At 34.0% G+C, this 15,990-nt stretch overlaps 1 non-coding gene across 1 annotated transcript; it reads left to right on the top strand.

Annotated features, from left to right (window-relative positions):
• Positions 1–6,298: 6,298 nt before the first annotated feature.
• Positions 6,299–6,406, top strand: LOC115064276. Its single transcript, XR_003844120.1, has one exon. It is a non-coding gene; the product is annotated as a U6 spliceosomal RNA (small nuclear RNA).
• The last annotated feature ends 9,584 nt before the right edge of the window (positions 6,407–15,990 follow it).

The following is a 15,990-nucleotide window of genomic DNA, read 5'->3' as shown; positions in this document are numbered from 1 at the left end:
CTTTGATGTTTACTGGATGATTTATTAAATAGTATTTAATAAATTTAGTTAAGTATCTCTGTTAGCATTTCTATCATTAGCTTTAATTTTCCAGTATTGTCTCTCTTGTTCCTTATCCTTTTTGTGTATTATTGAAAGCCATGTTTTCCCACTGTTATTTATGATTTTAATATTTTTAACTACAGTGTAATATATACTCCCAGTGTCTATACCTGTTTTTCTACATATATCTTTGAGAAATTATTGAAAAATGGATATGTGAAAGAAGACAATAATGACAAAACCACAGAGGTTCATGTGAGCTCACAAAGAAGTCGTTCCAAATCTTGAGAGTGTTGTGTATGCTAAAATTTCTCTGTGATAAATAGTTTTCAGATGGATATATTTAATGTTTGCTAATAAATATTCAGAAAGTCTTTAATCTCCCCTTTCACCTTCATCTTTTAAGAACTGATACATTGTGATTTGTTCTAGAAATCCTGGGTTTTCTTTAAGTCTACTTTCCCAGTGTTAATTAAATTTAGCTGGAATTTTATATAATTTTTGTTGCCTGCTTGAAGTTATGCTCAGGCTTTATTTTCAAACAAAAGTAGCTTTTTGTTTTTAATTTATTTTTGTTTTGTGTGTGTTGAAACAAACTAAGTTATCTCTTCTCTAAGCTTAGCTTTTAATCTTTACAATGAAAACAGTTTTTGATATTGTTCTTTTGATAATACTCCATTTCAATTTTAATGAAATGACTTTTGGTAGTGATGAATTATTTATTGATAGAGTCACTGTAGGTTTGATTTTTTAATATTGAACTCTAAGTTAATAGTTTAGCTTATACTTCTGTAATCGTTACTTTTCTATTCCTATGATAAATCATAATGGCCAATGCAACTTATAGAAAGATGAATTTATCTGGGGATCTCTGTTCCAGAGGGATCAGATCACCATCATTGCAGGGAAGTAGTGCTGCAAGCACAATATACTGTAGCAGGAATTGCTCACATCTACAACTGCAAATGGAAAACACAGAGAAATGCTGAGGTGCAGGGAAGAATTGGAAACCTCAAAACTCACCCCAATGACACACTTCCTTCAGCAAGGCTATAAACTGTACAAAGTTCTGTGACCAACCAGAGACCAATCATTTAATTGCCAATGAATATAGAAGCTATCACATTCAAATCATCACAGCCTCCTAATAATTTCTGATGTAAAATTTGCTAAATATATATTACTATTTTTATAAAAAATCTTTTTAATTTTAAAAATTGAAATATTAGTGATATGAGGTAACTATTTCATAGTACAATGTGAATACTACCTGGCTTGTCAAAATTAAATATAGTTGCCAATTTGACCTAAAATTTTGATTTAGAGTCTGAAACTCAATCTGTAAAAAATATCTTCTTAAACAAGTGTGTTTTATTTTTACTTTAAAAAATTCACAAAGACAAATAGTTATCTACTACTCTGATGAGTTTTAAACTAGTAATCTTTACAATTGTTGAAATGTTTTTCTGCAAATAGAGTATTCATCTACCTGCTGATGACATGGAAATAATATTTATACCCTTTTATTCTAGTTGTATGATAGCTAGGCATATCACAATTTATAGAAATAATTTTCAGGGCTTATCAATGCTGAAATGTCACCTAATTCACTTAGGATATTGATTTTGATATGAAATATCCTTTCTTTATTCTTGCTACATCATTCAACTTTTCTGAACTGCAGGCTATACTTATGCGTGTGTGCCTGTAGTGGTGTTATGTGCTCCAAATACCTCAGTTGCAGACCATGCCATCAGGCCTGTTCTAGAGAGAGCTGTGTTGTGAAGAGAACGTATCTTTCCTCTGAAGTTGGACCCTAAGGATGTCTGAAATTTGCTTTTGTCTCTAAACCTTTGGCTGCTTGTTGTTATGTGCGCTTTCATAATCTAGGTTACACTTGGAGCCATAGACTACCTAGGTAGCTTTGTTAGTATTTCCATTTCAAGGATAGAGGGATTCTTTTGAGCTTCTCAGTACTCATGGTCATATTAGATGCTCCCAGAATATACAGGAGGCTTAATATTATAGCTGAAAAAATATCATATCTAGTTAGTTCTTTATATATTTTTTGTATATTTTTAGTTATTGTACTTATTGTTAGAAGAATAGCTTTTTAGAAAAAAGGAGAAAGCCACATATTTTTAAACAAGAGTCTGATTTCAGTGTACACTCAAATGACAAATCTTCAAGTGACAAATCTTGAAAAAAAATTCTGATCAGGTATGTTTCCTTTCAATATTGCATTCATGATATTTTGATTCTTAGAGTAGAGGCGTGGTGTCATCCCAGACTGATTAGGTGGCCTTACAGAACTCAGCCACTTTACATTCACATAAGGAGACTTTAAAATAGGCATTTTCTGTGAAAGTAAAGGAAGCCCACCCTCAGTGTGGCAGATAAGGTGCTGTGAAAACAGAATGATGGGTCATGTGCACTTGCCAAGTGTAAACTGCCAACCAGCTGTCAACTGCCGATGTGAGTTACAGTCTTATTGTAAGTATTTAAGCATTTCAAAATGCACCAAGACATCAGGATATGCCGTTTCAACAGATGTTACTTTCACATGTTTGGTGCTGTCCCAAAATAAATAAAGACATAGTCCTTATCTGCATAATATCTTTTCAAATGTATGCATGAAAGAGAAAGTGACAGAGGCAGAGAAAAGGAACGAGAGACAGACAGACAGACAGACAGACAGACAGACACAGAGATACACAGACATATCAAGATTGTCTTGTAATATATAAGATTGGCATGTGATATATAAATATAAGTGTTTATATTTTACTTAATATTTTTTGCACTTTTCCAAAATTTTATTCTCAAATTTATTCACTTTTCATGCAGTGTACTAGTTAGTTACCAACATCATCAACTTAATCAATTAATTTAAATGGATTCTAAACTTATATAATTGAAGAAAGTGAACTGATTTTCAAAATACATTTTCAATGATGATAATAATCCCTTACATCTTTAAATTCTTGCTATTTTCTTTCGACCTTCATATTTTTCATATTATTTTAATTCTTTTAATTTTTTATTAATAGAGTCTGATAAAAACCTATATGAGACATTTATTCACAATAGCAGAATAAGCAAATTGAGGAAGTACTCTTGTAAGATAACCAAATGCTCCTGTTTCTCTATTAAAAATTATCTGAATAGATTAATTTGGAAAATAGCCTATTGGTTTTCATTTTTAGTTATTTAAAAAAGATATTATTAAATTATTAGTTGTTTAACCACATCCCAAATGTTGCCCTTCATCCCCCCCCACAATATTTTTCTATTTCCTTTACCCTTTGTTTTCAAGAGGGTGCCCTTTAGTCATTCTGTCTTTCTGAGGCATCAAGTCTCTAAAGTTTTAGGAATATAAGCTCCCACTGAGGCCACACATGGCAGTACTCTGCTATATATATGTGCCAGGAACCTCAGACGAGCCCATATATGCTCTTTGGTTGGTGGCTTAGTCTATGGGAGCTCCCAGGGTTTCCTGTCAGTTGACACCATTGGCCTTTCTATGGGGTCCCCATCCCCTTCAGTTCCTTCAATACTTCCCCTACTCTTCCATAGGGTTTCTTGACCTATGTCCAATGTCCATGTGATTGTATCTGCATCTTTCTCAGTCAACTACTGGGAGAGCTTCTCAGAGGACAGCCATGCTAAGCTCCTGTCTTCAAGGACAACATAACATCAGTAAGAGTGTCAAGGACTTTCACCAGGCATCTGGAAAATAAAATAAAGCTGTTCATAAGTAGAAGATGTTTTTATCATTGCAAAATTGATGAGTAGAAATGAAACAGTTGCAGCTGTTATATAAGGGTTTGGGCACAGTGATTCCTTTGCACTTGTTCTTTAAGGCTTCTGGCATAGTGATTCCCTTGGAGTTCTGATCCAAAAACATTATGGCATTTAACTCAGATGTCCTACAACAAAAGAATGGATACAGAAAATGAAGTTTATTTACACAATGGAATACTACTAAGCTATTAAGAACAACAACATCATGAGTTTTGCAGGAAAATAGACAGAACTGGAAAATATCATCCTGAGTGAGGTAACTCAGACCCAAAAGGTATAATTGTTTCATTTCTAGAATGTGCCAGAGACCTGGGAGGGAATAGACTCTCAAGACTCAAAGGGAGGGACCTTAGATGAATTGCCCTACAGTGTGGAGAGGGAACTTGTAGAGCCCTCCTCCATAAGAAAGACAGGGCATCAAGTGAGGGATAGGATTGTCATCCCAAGTTACAAAACTGATCCATAGTTGTTACAGTCTGAAAGAATTACAGGGATGGAAATGGAGAGGATACTGAGGAAAAAAAGATCCAGCAACAGGAACAAATTGGGATCCAGCTCTAGGAGAAGTCCCAAGGCCTGACACTATTACTGATCCTGTGGAATGCTCACAAAAAGGGATCTATCATGACTGCCCTTCAAAATACCCAAGTAGCTGAAAGTGTCAGATGCAGGTATTTGCACCCAACCAAAGGACAGAAGCAGCTGAGCCCTGTTGTTGAATTAAGGAAGGCTGAAAGAAGATGAGGAGAAGGGCAGTCCTGTAAGAAGACCATCAGTCTAAATTAATCTGGACCCCCGAGAGCTCTTAAACACTGGACCACCAAACAGGCAGGATACCAAAGCTGATATGAGGTCCCCAACACATATACAGCAGAAAACTGCTGGGTCTGGACTTAGAGAAGATGCACTTAAACCTCAAGAGACTTGGGGCCCCAGGGAATGGGACAGTGTGGTGGGTTGTGGGTGGGGGGTGAGCACATACTCTTGGGGACAGAGTGAGTGGAAGGAGGTGTGGAATGTGGAACAGTCAAAGGGTGGACCAGGAGGGGGATAAAGTCTGGATTGTAAACAAAGATTAAAGAATAAAATATTTTATAATTAATAATTAGGAGTTTTGAGACCTTTCCTCAAGTTCAACTTCCAATTATTCACAAATCTCTTTTATATTTTTTACACTATGTTATTTAATGGAATAAAGAATATACTGAGATGTATTTTAATATTTGGATCTGCTGTAGTATTTTGAATTCCATCAGTATAATAACTTCTCAAAAGAACAATGGTATAAAGAAAATGTAAAATGAAATGTAAGTTTAGAGTAAAAATTAATTTAACCATGTATAACAGAAATTAAGTACTATATTATGATTCATCATTATGTTTTTGGGTGTTAGACTATCTGTGTTTATGTTTCCTAAGTAAGTCTTTCTGCTTATCAGTTACAAAAATAAAATTCTGTGCCTGTTGTACTTGTAATTATTTAGTGTTCACAATGACAGATCTTTATGGAGAATAATTTTTTCTTACAATGTCACCCAAGGTAGCTCAAGGCCTTTACTTTCTTCTCCTACAGTATTTATTTAAATGATAATTAACTGAATACTTATGTTCAAACTTCATAATGTCTCCTACAAGACCTATGACAACAGAAACAATGCATATTTACTCTTGATGTATATGAATTATACCAGTGTCATTGAGATGTGTTCAATAAGTACTTGATTACTGAGTAAAGAAGTTGTTTATTGTCTATGTTAATAATTTTGGCTTCAAAAAGAAGGATCATGTTACTAGGTCTGACTTTGGCTATGAATTTACTGATACTCTTAGCACTTATATTAGCAGAAAACATATAAAATATATGATAGAAATAGTTCCTCAAACAAAACAACCTTTTAATAAATATTTACCTGTAAAAGAAAAGTTGAACCTTTTCCTCGGCAATTGTTTTACAAATTTCTTCTATATGTGGTTTATTTCTTTTTTCCGTTATAATAATGTTAAGCTGGGGTTGAAAGTGCAGTCTTGTGATCCACACACTTGCGAGTAGGAGGCAGAAAAGCATCAATTGTAAGTTAACATGGACTATGTAATGAGTGCCAAGCTGCTTAGGCTTTATAAGGACATGTTCTCTGAAAACAAAACAAAACGAAACAAAACAAAACAAAACAAAACAAAACAAAATAACAGCAAACATTAGACCTCTCTCCTGTTATGCCCTCAGAAACATAAGCATTTATTTAAACAAATTGCCTCTTCATCTTTAAGAAATGGGTTAAAATAATTTAGGATAGCTGGAGGGTGGATTTGGAACTGGAATAGGCTGGGGAATGGTGGTAGACCTGGTAAGATTGGAGAAGTGGGTGTGTAATATGATCAAAATACATTGAATGCATACATACCTAAAGGTCCCAAACAATTAATTACAATAATTAAAGATATATCTTCATTATTGTGCCTGCTTTGTCAACAAATATTCTAAAATTTAAATAATACAGAGAATATTATCCTGACTCTGTACAATGGTAACCTGAAAATTCATGAAACATTTTATATTTTCAGTCAGCCTTTTAAAGATGCATATGTAGTTTAGTGAAAATTCCCCACTTGTATGGACAGTACTCCCTCTCAGTGTCTAGATAATCTAACAAGGAAATTCAATGCAAAGTATGAGGATTTAGTTTTTAAGTTGTTGGTCAGAATTGTACAAGCATTTACCATTACATTACAGTCTATTTCTATTGCCTTTGATTGTCCCCCAGGGCTGGAATGTATGTCTCCATTAGTGAAGACACAATCCCATCAAACATCTAGCTCAGAGGCCCCTGAGCTAGAAATGACCTGAAAGTCTTGCCCTAAGGAGCCACTTTCATGGTACCGGAAGGTACCATGCGAACTTCCAAAGGGGGAATGAAAGCAAACATCCTGCCAGCTATGATGCCTATGAACCATAACAATGACTGGCATGGCACCATCTCATTAAGGGTTTTATCCCTTACCTTTGAGATAACCAACAGCTCTCTAATAAAACTTAAGACCTATCAAAGAAAAATGAAATCATGCCTGAGAGTTGTAGTGGTAATGAAGTCATTGATATTGGAGAAGAACCCACAAATACTATTTCACTAAACTAATAGAATACTAAATTCTACATTTAGTATTGAATCCTAAATAGGAAACTTCTCTTTCCCATAGCCAAAAATCAGTACAGAATACCAGATCCAATAAAAATGCTTAGTTGTGACTCTCAGTCCCAGCAGATACATATAGAACCTAACTCCATAGCTAAGACTCAGAGAACATAGCAGAAAATCTGAAATCACTAGAAGACTAGGTAGTATTTAGTGGAATTGTGGTTTCTGGGAATGATAGAAGGCAAACACATAAACTCTCATCAACATGACTGCTTAAGTATGAACTGAGCAAGAAAAATAAAATTATATCTGATACGGGGTAGAAAAGAGATGGTCCACCAGGCCACAAATTTTGGCAAATAACTACAGAGAAATAGGAAATATAAAGCACTTCACCTGCTTTTTTTAAACAACAAATGGTCAGTCATGAAAATGTACAAACAAGCAACATACAGACTAAGCAGTTAAACACCAATTATTTAAGTGATGAAATTTATTCACACACATATATATATATATATATATATATATATATATATATATATATAAATGTACATATATATATATATATATATAAATGTACTTATATATATACATATAAACATTTAATACATACACATATGTCAATTTTGCCAACTAAGATATATATAAAATTCACATTTCCTTGTAAACTTTTTAGTAAAAATAATGTCATATCATATATAGAAATAGAGATCTGACAGGGCTATAAATTCTAAGGGTTTCATTTGGCGATAACACATAAATACAGATCAATAAACCATAATTTTATTTTTCTTTTTACTTTTTATACATATTGATGCTTTGGCTAAATGTATGAGTGTATATCAGGCGTGTGCTTAGTGTCCTTCGAAGTCAGGTGATGGCATTAGATTCCTTGGAGCTGGTGCTACAGATGGCTGTGGCATTACAAATTTCAACCCAATATTCTGGTAGAGTAGCAAGTGTTCTTAACTACTAAAACATGACTGTAGACACTGTTAAATTAGACTTTAAATAGCAATGTTCCTTTATAATATCAAGTTTAGTAAACACTTTGCACTATTCACAGAGGTCTAGTTCACATCAGATAAAATCAGGTAAATTTTTTTTTAATCTAAACCAATACCTATGTATGTGTGTGTGTTTGTGTTTGTGTGTGTATGTGTATGTATGTATGTATGTATGTATGAACAAATGTACATGTGTATGTATGTATGTATGTGTATATGTATGTATAAAATATATAACAGTCTAATTTTTGTTATCTCTTTCTTCTTAGGAAAACTATGGAAAACATTGTATTCCAATGAGTACCATGAGACTTGTGAAGTGATATAGAAGTAGAAAATATAGCTAACTTTATTTTATGGATGCTCTAAACAGGAAAGAACCAAACAAAGATTTGTGTATAATATGTATTCACTTCCAGTCTCAGAATTTGTTCTCAAACTGATGAACTAGTAAATGCAGGTGCTTAACATAGGAAAAATATCACCACATCCCATGACAAAGTGTCCTGAGACAATATGTCTTAATTGACACATTTGTCTACTCTCATTCATTTCTAGCTCCTCAAGCAGAAGATGAATATAACAATAGTTTAAATTACCTAAATACAGTCTTTCAAGTAAGTTCTGATAAGACCATTCATAACAACAAGGAAGATAACAAATCAGAAGCAACAAAGCCTAAAACAAATGAAACACAGAAATGCGAAGACAGAGCAAGATTCTACGTTCACAGCATTCATGGTTGACAGAGTTTGTAATTTATCACACATTCAAATGGTAGAGTAATGTAAATATGACGTGAATCTCCTTAACATTCAGACTGAGACATAATTGGCTACAGACTTAAAAGGAGACAACCATCCTCATCACAGTGTAAAAGTGTTTCACTTCAAAGAATAAAATGATAAAAACATTTGGTCAATTAACAAGATACTTCAAAGATCATCTGTTCTCAGTTTACATGATCTTTAATAAAACTATCATCCCTTTAACAAAAATCAAGGCAATATATATTTAATTTCTGTATTAAAGAATTAAGTATAAAGCAAAAGGCATAATCAGCAAAATTAACATTTTTCTATAAATTGAAAACCTAATGCCTGAGCTTGAAAACTAGGACTTAGGATTTGACCTCAGGAATAATAGAAGAAATTCTAGCTAGAACAATTAAAAAAAAAAAAAAACTAAGGAGATCAAGTGGACACAAATTGGAAATTAAGAAGTTTAAGTATCATGATATGCAGATGGTATGTCAGTATACATATGTGATCCCAATATTCTACTAGCAACTCCTAGAGGCTGATATACACCTTCAGCTATATGGTTGGATATAGATTGACTCAAAAAAATAAAGAAGTAGCCCTTCTAGATAGAAGTAACAAATGGATTGAGAAGGAATTCAGGGAAATAGCACCCTTCACAATAGCTATACTTAAAATAAAATATATTGGGGTAGCAATCAAATAAGTAGAAGACATGTAAGAAAACCTTCTTATATGTAAAGAAAGAAATTGACAAAGATATCAGAAAATGGAAAAATATCCCATGCTCATTCAGCAGTAGAATTAACATAGTAAAAATAGCCATTTTTATCAAAGCATTCTTCAGAATCAATGCAATAGCTATCAAAATTGCCACAGTGTTCTTTATAGATTTTGAAAGGCCAATAGTCAATTTCTTATGGAAAAATTAAAAAAGAAAACAAAATGAAACAACCCAGGATTGCTAAAACTAAAAGTACAGTCAACAATAAAAGGATTTCTGGAGGTATTATTATTCCTGATTTGAAGCTGTACTGTAGAGGGTGGATGGGGGTGGGGTGAATAATATATGGAGTAAAAATAAATTAATTAATAAAGATTTAAATAAATTTAAAATAAATATAACAAAATGCTATTTTTTATTATATTTATTTGAGAGTGAAATATTAAACAATTACAAAACTTTAGAAAATTAAATTAGAGCATTTTAGGAAACATTCTATGTAATAACTCAGTCAGGTTTTGTGGCACACACCCACAATACAAACACTTGGGTAATTTGATGCAAAATGACCAAGGATAGTAACCAGCCCAAATTACATTATATAACCATGTAACAAATACTCTTATCTCTCCCAATGTTAATAAACTCTAAAAACCCAATATTAAAATTATAAAATGTCTTTAGTTATTATCAATAAATTTAAATATTCCTCATATAAGAAGTAATTTAAAAACTGTAACATAGTAATCTACTAATTTTTCCTGAAATCTGTATTATAGGCCAAATTGCTTACAGTTTTTAGGCACTCACTTCATTTTTAGACTTTGTCTAAGAATATCTCAGTGTTTGTTATTAGATAAGTATCATAAGACTTTGACTCATACCAACTTTTATAAGACAGCTTTGGTATGTATTTTTTAAACATATGCTAGGCTCTCACAATGGAGTACTACTCAGCTATTAAAAACAATGAATTTATGAAATTCTTGGGCAAATGGATGTATCTGGAGAATATCATCCTTAGTGAGGTAACCCAATCACAAAAGAAGTCACTAGATATGCACTCACTGATAAGCGGATATTAGCCCAGAAACTTAGAATACCCAAGATACATTATGCAAAACANAAGAAAACCAAGAAGGATGACCATCGTGTGGATACTTCATTCCTCCTTAGAATAAGGAACAAAATACTCATGAAAGGATACAGGTACAGAGTCAAAATTTAGAGCTAAGATGAAAGGATGGACTATCCAGAGACTACCCCATCCGGGAATCCATCCCATCATCAGCCACCAAACCTAGATACTAATGCACATGCCAGCAAGATTCTGCTGAAGGGACCCTGATATTGCGGCCTCTTGTGAGGCTATGCCAGTGCCTGGCAAACACATAAGTGGATGCTCACAGTCAGCTATTGGATGGAACACAGGGCTCCCAATGGAGGAGCTAGAGAAAGTACCTAAGGAGTTATAGGGGGCTGCAACCCTGTAGGTGGAACAACAATATGAACTAACCAGTACCCCCTGAGCTTTTGTCTCTAGCTGCATATGTAGAACAAGATGGCCTAATCAGCTATCACTGGGAAGAGAGGCCCCTTGGTCTTATAAACTTTATATGACCCAGCACAGGGGAAGGCCAGGGCCAAGTAGTGGGAGTGTGTGGGTAGGGGAGTAGGGGTGGGGGTGGGGTATAGGGAACTTTCGGGATAGCATTTGAAATGTAAATAAAGAAAATAATAATAAATAAATTAAAAAAAAGATTTTCATAATGTAATCATGCTTTCCCCATATTTATGATAACATTATTAAAGAATTTTTTGAGATATTCATTCAATTTTCGGGATAGCATTTGAAATGTAAATAAAGAAAATAATAATAAAAAATAAAAAAAATAAAAAATGTTTCTTAAATACCTACGCATGTGCTTAACACAAATACATAGGCACACACAGACACGCACTCAGGAACATATACAAATATAATTTTTAAATATTTTAGATATGTAATAATTAAAAGCTTTAAGAAATTTACATGAATATTAAGTGAGAATTAGAATGGCACTTAATATTTATTGATTATTAAGTTTTCAGAACAATATCTTTAATCTGTGTATGCTAATATTTAAATTTATCTCATGCTGTTAAGTACGAAATGAATCATATTTAAATATTGACTGTCTTACCCTTTTGTAAAAACAATGGCTGTTCAATAATTCTGTAATCAATAAATCATTACCACACCTCCTTGTTCACTTGAATAGACATGCCTTCATAAAAGGTATAAGAGCAGCCAGTGAGCACATTAATGGTTGTCAACATCATTAGTCATTAGGAAATGCAAATCAAAATCACAGTGAGATAACACTTAGAACCACTAGGATGGCTATTATGAAAACAACTGGTAATAAACAAGTCTTGGCTAGAACACAGAGCAATTATAACCTCATGCATTCCAGGTGAAAATAGGCGATGGAGCAGCCACTTTGAAAGACAGTCCTGACAAAGTTAACTGTGGAGTTGTCAGTTTCCCTCTGAATCTTCTTCTAAACACACTCCTCCTAATCTCTCAAAGTTTGTGTATTTGTTGACTTGTAGGACACAAGGGACATTACAGGTTAGATTAAGTTGAGGGGTTTGAGGTTACTCTGTTTCTTCTGTTTTACATGTTTAAATATATGACAAATTAAAATGATAGCACATGAGAAGATTGGATGAATGCAAAATGTTAGAAAAGATGAGAAAGGGGAATACATATTTATCCATTTTCTTTTCTTCTTTGAACCATTAGAACTCATCCTCTACCATCCCTAAATATTCTGCCTCCACATTTTTTGTCTGATGTTTTTAAACACAAATGATATTGAATGCAAAAGGCAAGGTAGAGTTTATAAGAGAGCACACATGAAGAACAAAACTGCAAAAGGATGGAGTGCTAAGTAGGATATGATGAATGTCAAGCTTCACAAAACATGAAGGAGAAATGTGGAATGGGAATCGGAGTGTTAGAGGTCATATAGAAAACTCACTGTTCTCAGATTGTTAAGACTTGTTTTAAAATCTATTTCATGTTTACTTTTAAGAATCATATTATCATACTTCTAAATATAAAGTCTGTATGAATCACACCTCTAGCAGGAGATTCCCTAAGTTAATAACAATTTCTGTCACTGGTAAATTATCTACCCTTACATGAATGCTTAAATCTTCCTTTGTCTTTTGATAAATAGAATGGACTTCCCACAAGCCAGTTAGGTGAAGAAGGTCAAATGAAAGAATTCTATGTTATTTTCTGCTTGTTAAAATATCTAACAAATTATTTGTTTTTCTTACAAGCATATAATCTTTAAATATTAGATTGCATGGATATTTTTCTAATTATGATCAAAATAGATACAGATATTTATAGATCACTTATTATATCCTAAAATTTTTATATTAATATTATTGTAAACTTCACTGATAGACTAACTGTTACATTGTTGTTTTTTTTTTTTTTGCTAGAACATTGACTTATTAAATTCTTTGCTACATGTTATTTTCATTATGCTCAGGGAAACACATGATAAAACTTTGTTCTTTAGTTCTTCCATCTAATATTATGACTTACTATATTTATTGTCTTCTCTTGTAGTTTTTCAAAACTCCACATACATTTTCTTTGCATGTAAAGCAACAACAATAAAAAGTAGTTAGAATATAAGTTTGAAAGTTGTGATGGTTTGTATATTCTTAGACCAAGGAGTGGCACCATTTTGAGGTGTGGCCTTGTTGGAATACGTGTGACCTGGTTGGAGTAGGTGTGTCACTGTGGGTAGGGGCATATGATTCTCACCCTAGTTGCCTGGAAGTTAGTCTTCCACTAGCAGCTTTTGGATGAAGACATAGAACTCTCGGCTCTGCCTGTGCCGTGCCTGCCTAGATACTGCCATGCTCCCACCTTGATGATAATGGACTGAACCTCTGAACCTGTAAGCCAGCCCCAATTAAATGTTGTTTTTTTATAAGACTTGACATAGTCATGATGTCTGTTCATAGCAGTAAAACCATAACTAAGCAGAAGTATACACGGCTATATGAGTGTATGCAGTACTTAGCTTTTAGATAGTTTTCAAAAATATCTTCTTCATTGACTTGAAAATCTAGTGAGGTTAGTAGTAGTTGATTAATAGGAAATAAATAGTTTTTAGTGTTCAAGTTATTGTTCGGAGAGTACAAGAGTCTCACCCCAAAATAAAAGTTCCTGCTATTTTCCTTGTTTGCCTCCCAAAAGTTGAAAGCAAGTTATTTTGCTGTTGGTAGGGTATGCTTCTGTTGATGTTAGGTCCTAGTTCTTTTCTCCAGCCCCATGCTAACAGAAGTAAGATTCAGACCCAAACTATATTTACAGATACTTTGGCCACATAACTAGACTCCTCTCTGACTAGAATCATAACTTAAGATAACCCATTTGTTTTATTCTGCATTTTGCCACGTGGCTGGTTACCTATGTGTCTGACTCCTCATATCTTCCTGAGCAGACCTCCATGTACCTGACATTTAGTGCCAATGTAGCCACATTGCCTCTCATTCAGGACTTTACTAAACTTGAATTTTATACTCTGTGGCAGACACCATTTGTAAAATGTCGTCATAATCTCTTATAAACATCACCTGACAAAACAAAAACAAAACAAACAAAACAAAACAAAACAAAATGATGGCCAATGAGCTGAGGCAGAAAATAGGAAGTGGGACACTGACAGGAAGAGAAGAAAGGATTCTGTGAAATAGTTAAGAGTATAAAAGAGAGAAATGGAGAGAAATGCAGGGTACAGACCAAAGAGTCTAGACATAAACCAGGGGGTAGAAAAGCTCAGGAAGACACTGAGGGAGATGCAGAGGAGAAGCTAAGGAAGAAGCATGCCTGGACTGAAAGAGAGGTAACTAATCAAGACATTAGTTGAAATGGGTTAAATAAAAGTTATGAGCTAGTAAGGAAATAAATCAAAGTTTATGTTCTAGGTATTTATAAATAAATATTTGCTATTGTAGTTGTCATTCCAGGAGCTGGGACCAGAAAGGAAAACAGTTTATTAATTTATTTTAACACTCTCCAAACCTTATGTCTTAGAGGATGCTAGCTGCATCTGACCCAAAAGTCTCTTCCTTGATAATGAGTAGCTTTCATAGTCTGGGAAGGTAAGAGGCAAGTTTTCAATGAAGAAAAAAATCAATACTCTTACACAACCGTGATATGAATGAAATAAAAATAATGGCAAGCATGTCAAGATGTCCCCAAAGGTACAGTAGTGGTTCTTATATCTCGACTAACAGTAAGTTTAGCTAACAGTAGTTTAATATCAGGAAGGAATTCATGCTCAGTACTGCAAAAATCCAAACAATCACCCAGTGAGCTCATGAGTCTTAAAGGAGAATATACTACTACCATTTTCCTAAACCATTTTAATTTAAAATGCTTTATAAATACTTATTCTTATACCCACAGAAATTGTTGCTCTCATGTCCTCATTAAGAACCCTGATATAGCTGTCTCTTGTGAGGCTATGCCAGTGCCTGGAAAATACAGAAATGGATGCTCTCAGTCATTTATTGGATGGAGCACAGGGCCCCCAATGGAGGCACTAGAGAAAGTACCAAAGGGGCTGAATGGGTCTGCAATACTATAGGAGGAACAACATTGTGAACTAACCAGTACCCCCCACAGCTCATGTCTCTAGCAGTATATGCAGTGGAAGATGGCCTAGTCGGCCATCATTGGGAGGAGAGGCCCTTGGTCTTGTGAAGATTATATGCCCCAGTACAGGGGAATGCTAGGGCCAGGAAGCAGGAGTGGGTAGGTTGGGGATCAGGGTAGGGAGAGGGTATAGGGGACTTTTGGGATAGCATTTGAAATGTAAATGAAGAAAATATCTAATAAAAATTGTTTTTGAAAATGCAGCAGAGAGAGATCATTACAGAATATCACATCTTGTCAAAACACAGAGAATAACTGACCTTGCAATGCTCTACACAATTTGAAATATCTACGACAATCCCTGCACCTAAGAATCAGGGAATATCTAGAAGAAGAGCTAGAAAGACTGAATTTAACTAAGGATCAAGAAGTCCATGTGAGTGTTCCTTCTAACTCTGATAGAAAATTTGCTCATGAAATCTCAATAAAATGCTGCCTAAACAAGACATGAGCAAGAAGAATACCAGTTAACATGTCAACAGTGATTGGGAAAATATGGGCCTTGCCACTAGATAAAGAGCTATAATAAATTAATGATTTCTAAGATAAAAATGGTTTGCTTCAGAGATGGTATTCCTAAATGGTTATCCACCAATTAATGGTCAGTCCTGAACACATGCACATAAGCAACATAAAAAGAACTCAGTAGGTTGTTTTGATGCATTTTCCATGTCCATGTGTTTATATGTGTGCTTGTATTTGTTTTTTTGCATGTGTATCAAAAATAACTAAAGCAAGTGCTCATGACTTTGAAAGGTAACAAAGGGTATGGAAGATTTGG

The sequence above is a fragment of the Mus pahari genome, chromosome 6 (genome assembly GCF_900095145.1).
Source record: "Mus pahari chromosome 6, PAHARI_EIJ_v1.1, whole genome shotgun sequence".
NCBI lineage: Eukaryota > Metazoa > Chordata > Mammalia > Rodentia > Muridae > Mus > Mus pahari.
The sequence above is the reverse complement of the archived record's forward strand: the minus strand, read 5'-3'. Positions and strand labels throughout refer to the sequence as shown.